We start from the raw sequence: 7,461 nt of genomic DNA, 5'->3' as shown, positions 1-7,461 counted from the left end.
GACAAGGCACAATACACTTGGAATGGTTGTTGTCACTGTTCACATTGGTGAGCATTTCTGCTGAAAGCAGAATATGGTTTGCTAAACAAATAGCCCAGTGGTTTCCTTTCAAGTGGTAGCATTAGGCTGTCACAAACCACAATGTGAACCCAAATCCCTTTCATATTTAAATTTGGGGCACATACCGTGAACTGAAATGGCATCTGTAAAAGCTCCTGAACCGTAGACTGTCTTTGTTGCCTGATAGCAGAATAGAAAACATGTATCTGAAATTCTGCCTCCTTGAATCTTGTGTTTTTTACAATGTTTTATTTAAATCTGATTTTAATTATTTTTTTTAAAACATCCTGTTCATGGCAGAGCAGCCGTGACTTTGAAATCCAACTACCCAACAACTAAGATAATTTCTGTCTAAGAGCATCTTAATCAAACATGCAGCGTTCTTTTTATGACTGTTCTCAGTAGTGACTGTGAGCTTCAGATGTCATAGTGCTTTATCTGTAGTCATGACAGCATCTCATTTAAAAGCTTTATAATGGAAATACTGTGGAAGTAAAAAGATAATTGTATAGTAAAACCTGCCTATTTTTACATAGTAAATAGATCAAAGTAAATATACAGTTTTTAAAATGTTATCTTGCTTGGCTTTCAAGATAAGGAAGACTCAATTCCATTAAAAATCTGGAAGTACTATACAGTAGGCTAGCATTTCTCAAACTCCCAGAGAGTTTGAGCCCTGCTGTAAGTTCTTGCAGGGGAGGGGGGAAGGCAGCAATGCAATCACCATGATCACATCACTTTGGAGGGGCACTGGGGCTTGCTGAGACTTAGCAAAGCCTGCAGCAGCCTCCTGGGGGTGTGGAGAGCCCTGCAGTAGCCTCTGCAGGGCTCCCCAACATGCAGAGAGGCAAAATATCAATCGCAACCCACTTCCAGTTTTGCAATCACAAACGGAGAGTGGGTTGTGATCATTATTTGTACATTCTCTGCATGTTGGGGAGCCCTGCAGAGGCTGATGCGGGGTTCCCCGCACCTCCAGGAGGCTGCTGCAGGCTGTGGTAAGTCTTGGCAAGCCCCTGCACCTCTCCAAAGCAACGCAATCCTGGTGATTGCATCGCTGTCTCTGCTCCCCTTAAGGGGGCAGAGGCCCGGACTCTCTGGCTGGGGCATCATGAGATCCCAGTTTGAGAACCACTGCAGTAGGCTTTTGGTATCTGCTGGGGATCCGTTCCACGAACCTCCAAAGATATCAGATTCTGTAGATAATTAAATCCATGGCTGGAGAGCCTTGGAAGACCTCCCTGGGCACAAGCTGAAGTCTCCTGAGAGAACTGGCTTCCGGTTGCATCCAGGAGGCCTTTGGAGGTGCAGACTCGGCATTTAGGGGTACTGAAATCTGCAGATGCGAAGCCCACAAGTAAGGAGAAATCACTGTACTAATTTTTACAATTAGTCATTATTCTGAATAGACAAAATATTTGCTAATTTATTGTTAGAAGCCATAAAAGTCAATTTCTGCAACAATGTGAAACCAGGGAAAGTCATATGAGCTCTGTGCATAAGTATTTTTTTTGTGCTGCGTGTCCAGTTGCTGAATTTAGAAATCTTGGGGCGCAGTCCTAGCTGACCTTCCAGCACCAATGCAGTCCCTTGATTAGGCCTGTAAGACTGCCTACCACTACCACAGGATGCAGCACATGATGATATCCATGATATCACTTTTGGGATATCCATGATATCATCATGGATATGATTGGGCCATTAATCTTATAAATGAAGGTAGTCATGAGAACACAAGAAGAGCCCTGCTGGATTAGATTGAGGACCCATCTAGTCCAGCTTCCTGTATCTTACTGCAGCCCACCAGATGCTTCGGGAAGCACACAAAACTGCAAGATATTTGCATCTTGCTGCCACTCCCCTGCATTCTATTTATCCTCATACCTCCCCCCCCCCCCCAATGAAGGCACCAGACTGCAGCTTGGGTTTAACTTTGGTCATTTTATTAAATACAAGTGATCAATCTTTGAACCATGAAACTTACTGAACACTCCATCCCTCCTTTGCCAGTCTGGGTAGGTGAAAAAACCGCTGTCCATAGCCAATTTGAATGACAGAAAAAAGTTCCTTATGATGAGCGACCAGCTAATCTCAGAGTATACATACCCATCATGGCTTGTAAACTGTGATGGAGTTTTCCTCCAGAAATCTGTCCATTCCCTCTTCAGAGGCATCTAGGCCAGGCACCATTACTACATCCTGCAGCAAGGAGTTCCACAGACTAATTACATGCTGGGTAAATAATTATTGTCTTTTGTCTGTCCTGATTCTCCCAACACTCAATTTTAGTGAATGTTCCCTGGTTCTGGTGTTGTATGAGAGGGAAAAGAGCATCCCTCTATCCATCCCCTGCATAATTATTTATTTCTCAATCATGTCCCCCCTTTGGTGCCTCTTTTCTTGACATAAGAGTCTCAAATGCTGTAACCTTTCCTCATAAGGGAGGTGCCCAAACCTAGTCAAGGCTATACAGCATTGGAAAAAAATAGACAAATGCTGAAGAACTGAAATCACTTCAAATTCTTAAGAATTGTTCCTCCTTAAATTACTGTTTTGGCCAAGTTGCATCTTATACCAAAGCTGCAAAAAGAGATTCTTCCAAGTTTCTTTCTCTACAGAAGAACTGAAGATAGCTAGAACTGGTTCTCATCTACTTTTCTTGATGTATGTGTAGATGTTGTTTTCAGGTGTGTTAAGGTATCTTAATCCTTTGCAGTTTGTGCAGGAAATCCTACTGTACAGAGGATATTAGCGTTGAACTACTTACAGCTTGCAGATTTTGAACACTAGTGAACATTTTGGGGGAAAGAATATCTTGTCACAAGCATCAAAAGAGGTAAGAACTATTTTAAGCTATAGCCTTGAAAATCTGTCAACAAAGTAGAAAGGAAGAAACCTTATTTCTTGTATTAGTCAGTTCCATTGACCAAACCCATTACCTGTTACCAGTCTGATATTGGTAGATCAAACATCCAAAAAACTGTATTGCCTCTAGCAGTTGCATGCTTTTCTTCCCCTTAATGTAGAGGAGGCTAGTGTATAAGATTCCTGCTAACTGGGTAAGAGGCACTTTTTAAGTGGGTGCTCCTTTATTTAGCAGGGGGAGAGAAACTGGCCCTCCTTACCCCACCACTTCTAGTGGCTGTCTGCTGGTGTTCTTTCACATCCTCTTAGATTGTGAGTCCTTTTGGGACATGGAGCCATTAGTTTGTTTTTTCTCTGTAAACCGCTTTGTGAACTTTCCTTTGAAAAGTGGTATATAAGTACTGTTGTTAATAATAAATAGCCTTTAATATTAATAATATGTTATTATGTTAATAGCCTTTCCCAGTTTGAAGAGACACTTGGCCAATAGACTGAGGCAAAGAGGCAAAGAAGGAAGGCCCATAGCCAGGGAGACAGACCAGGGACAGGCTGCACTTGCTCCCAGTGTGGAAGGGATTGTCACTCCCGAATTGGCCTTTTCAGCCACACTAGACGCTGTTCCAGAACCACCATTCAGAGCGCGATACCATTGTCTTTCGAGACTGAAGGTTGCCAACAGTGTGTTAATAATAATAATAACAACAGGTATTTATATACCGCCTTTCTTGGTCTTTATTCAAGACTTTATTCAAGGCGGTTTACACAGGCAGGCTTTATTTAAATCCCTTATTAAATAGGGATTTTTACAATTTGAAAGAAGGTGCTTTCTTTTAAGAACCACTACGTTCAGGTGTTTCATTCCGATCTGGCTTCACATTCTGGCCTCCATTCTCCCACGCTCAGAGCAGATGGAATAGCTCGGCTTCAGCTTGTCAGCTGCTTCAAGGTCGCACGGTGCCGGTGGCCTCAAACTGGCGACCTTGTGGATGTTATCTTCAGGCAGACAGAGGCTCTACCCTCTAGACCAGATCTCCTGCCCTTTTTATTTTATTTTATTTTTTTATTATATTATATATAGAACAGACTCTATAATAAATAAGAGTGTGGCAGGAGACAGTTTTTAGTTTGACTATTGCTTCTGCCAAGAACTCAGTAAGTGGCCCCAGGCAAACCACTATCTGGCAAAAAGATAGTTTGGATATTAAGGCTAATGGAAATAAAATTCAGGATACCATGGAGTGTTGTGTTGGTAGCAATTATAATTATATAATTGTAATGAGATGTTGGCAGAAGACAAATGAAAACTTAAAGTCTAGATTCTTATCTTAGACTGGGACAGGGGTGTCAAACATAAGGCTCAGGGGTCGGATGTGGTCTGCAGAAGCTTTTTATTGTGCTCTCAGCAGATAAGCAGTACTGAAGTATTACTGCTGAAAGGGCAGTCCACATGAAAAATGGGCTCTCATATCTTTAATTATGATCAAGATTTGCGTATTTTTGTTATTTGCAGCTAATGAGTTCCTAAGTGAGAGAGTGCTTATTTTTATAGCCTGTTTAATGACATCGCTTCCTGCCTAATGACATCACTACTAGCCCTTAGCAGGCATTTTTTTTTAGAAACTGGAAGAATTTTCTGTAGGTAAATATCTTTTTCATTACAGAAAATTTTCTGCTTCTCAGCATTGGTGATGTGTGTCCCACAGATATCCTTTTTATGGTTCTCTTACCATTACCATTGTGCCCCATTCAAGTTGCACAACTGCACCTAGAAAAAAAGTTTATAAACTTAAGTGATTTTGAAAAACCAGAAGACCCAATAGTGATGTGGTACAGATCTGTACCATATTGATCTGTAGGGCAAAAAGCAGTGTGCTATATTTTAAGGTTTCCTCACTCTGAAACAAGAAAGCACAGGACACAACTCTGCATCATCTTCTGAAAACTGTATACTGCAGTTTGTTGAGCTGATTCATCAAGCAACTGTTACCCTGCACATCCCTGATCTCATCTGATCTTGGAAGCTAAGCAGGGTCAGGCCTGGTTAGTACTTGGATGGGAGACCGCCTGGGAATACCGGGTGCTGTAGGCTTATACCATGATCTCAGAAGCTAAGCAGAGTCAGGCCTGGTTAGTACTTGGATGGGAGACCGCCTGGGAATACCAGGTGCTGTAGGCTTATACCATAGTCTTTCGAGACTGACGGTTGCCAACCATGAGCTGATTCGAAAGATGAGACTTGACTAAGTAAATTGCTCAGTAGGTATTCATATCCTAACATGGCGCACTTGAGGCGTGAGGATTTCCCTTTGTAGATATTGAATGTCATCTGAGCTACTGCTTTTCAATACTGGAAAATTATCATTTACTGTTCCCAGTTATCATTGCTATACCTATATCAAATTGGAAAGTGAGAGAAACAAGAGGAAATCTTGTTGGGGAGGGAGCAATATGGCTGTGCAGTCAGTATACTGGGACTAAGGTAGCAAATTTTTGAGCAAATTCTGAAAGATGAGTGAGAGGGGAAACACAACACAGTGCAATGGAAGTGTATTCCATAAAGCAGCCAGAGATGCAAGGGAGACTTTGCAAGGAAGATAGCATACTTTCAGGAATGAAGGTTGTGCATGAATGCAATCAGTGGTAAGAAACGAAAGGTCCAAATAAAAGACACTTTGGGAGGGGGAAGCAAAGGGAAAACAGAATGAGCTGAGGCTGTGTGAGTTAATACAATTACTGTAGATACTCTCCTATAGTAAGTGAAATTTTTGCCAAGTAATCAAGCTCAAATTATCACTTCGCCTTATCTCCAGGTCAATCAGAGGGCAAAGCCTTTCAACTCTGAAAAGTTTCAGAGTTTCTCAAGAGCAGACAGGAGCCAAGTTTCCCAAGCAGCAGGCAGCTCCTTAGAAGCAGTCTGTTAACCTTTTATTCCCCTTCCTTCTACTGCAGCCTGGTTCTGCTTTGCAAATGCTTGCAAAGCAGGTATGTTTTTTGAAACACCAGGATGGGAATCCTCCTTTCCATTTGAAGCCGGCTACAATTCAGTGTACCCTTACATAAGAATAACACCCATGGAAAGCAGTGGGTCTACTTCTGAGTAAAAAGGGTTGCAAATATTTGCAGCTGCATCTCTCTGCTGTGAATTGAATTGCACACTCCCAGTTATGTGTTATGGGTTGTATGTTGTACGTAGAGCTTCTGGCTTAACACATCAGACACCTTGAAGGTGGATCTGATTCCTGGTTCTCCTGCAGTTGTTCCCAACCTTTTTCACTTGCATATCCCTTGGCAGCCCATTTCCATAAATTGTACCCTTCATTTTAGCAAAATTTGTAATTAATAATACAAGCCCTCATCTTCTCCATATGAAAGCCCAGACTTCATGTATTCATCACAGTGTTTTCTTTCTTTATCTGTTTGAAGAACAGAAGACTCTGCCTTTGCACTGTTTTGCACCAGAAGTGTGCTGAGAAATTCTGGGTAATTGATCACTTTCCATATTATGTTTCAGCTTTTTTACTGTGCTGGTTTTCAATCACTGTTTCATACATGAATTGATGACCAAAAACTAGCTATTGGTGGGGCTTTCACAGCCAACTAGCTACCTCCCTTCCTGCCTTGCTGGAACCACCTTTCAGAGTGTGATACCATAGTCTTTCGTGACTGAAGGTTGCCAACAAGTAACAAGTAGGTCCTTGCAGGGCATTCCTGTCTTGCAAGGCATTCTGGAGCATGATCTGCCTTTTCTACCATTATTTCATTGTTTTTCAAGTACCCCTAAAGGTCCTGTTGAGTGTCCCTGGGAGTACATGAATACCAGGTTGGGAACCACTGTTTTACTGGTATGTTGTTTACAATGCACTTACTCTGGTAGTGCTTACAAAAAGGTGATGAAGACCAGAATTTAAAAAGAATAAAAATGTATCTTACGATCTTTTACTATGTTTTTAATAAATTAGAGACTACAGTTCTTGGGTAACAATTAGTGGTGGATTATTTTTCAGGATCTGGCCTCAAGTAAAATCAGACAAAACTATAGTCAGACACCCGACTTATCCGAGGGTCATAGAAAATTCCATGATTGTTGACTCAAAACCTGCCCTCGACTTTTCTGTGGAATCGACTTATGGACTGCGGTGAAATGAATTGCTGTGCTTGATTTTTGTTTGTTTTGGGAAACCTCCACTTCCTGTTTCAACTAATACTTCAACCAATCAAATTAGTACTTAGTACCATTTGTGGATTGGCATTTGTCTTAGAATTTCAGGTCACAATTCATTGTGGGTGGCATTCCAGTGAGTGTTTTCACCATTGGGAATTTCCTCTTGAATAGAAGGAATTCTTGTGGAATCCAGAGGGGTTCTTCTGTTCCTGGAGGAAATTTTCATTGACTGAGGGAACTCCTTAAAACAGAATCGGGGTGTCACCCATTTAACATATTCCTATAGGCAACTCATAAGAAGCAACTATATAAAAACAAAGTGGATTTTGCTTTACAGATCAAGACCTCTCTCATGCTTTCATGATCCCCTACGC

The 7,461-nt window shown here is 41.5% G+C and overlaps 1 pseudogene; it reads left to right on the top strand.

The window, feature by feature from the left end:
- The first annotated feature begins 4,897 nt into the window (after positions 1-4,897).
- Positions 4,898-5,014, top strand: LOC136637479 (5S ribosomal RNA; annotated as a pseudogene).
- Positions 5,015-7,461: the final 2,447 nt, after the last annotated feature.

This window comes from Tiliqua scincoides, chromosome 1 (genome assembly GCF_035046505.1).
Source record: "Tiliqua scincoides isolate rTilSci1 chromosome 1, rTilSci1.hap2, whole genome shotgun sequence".
Classification (NCBI taxonomy): domain Eukaryota; kingdom Metazoa; phylum Chordata; class Lepidosauria; order Squamata; family Scincidae; genus Tiliqua; species Tiliqua scincoides.
Note: the sequence above shows the minus strand (reverse complement) of the source record. Positions and strands in the feature narration are given on the sequence as shown.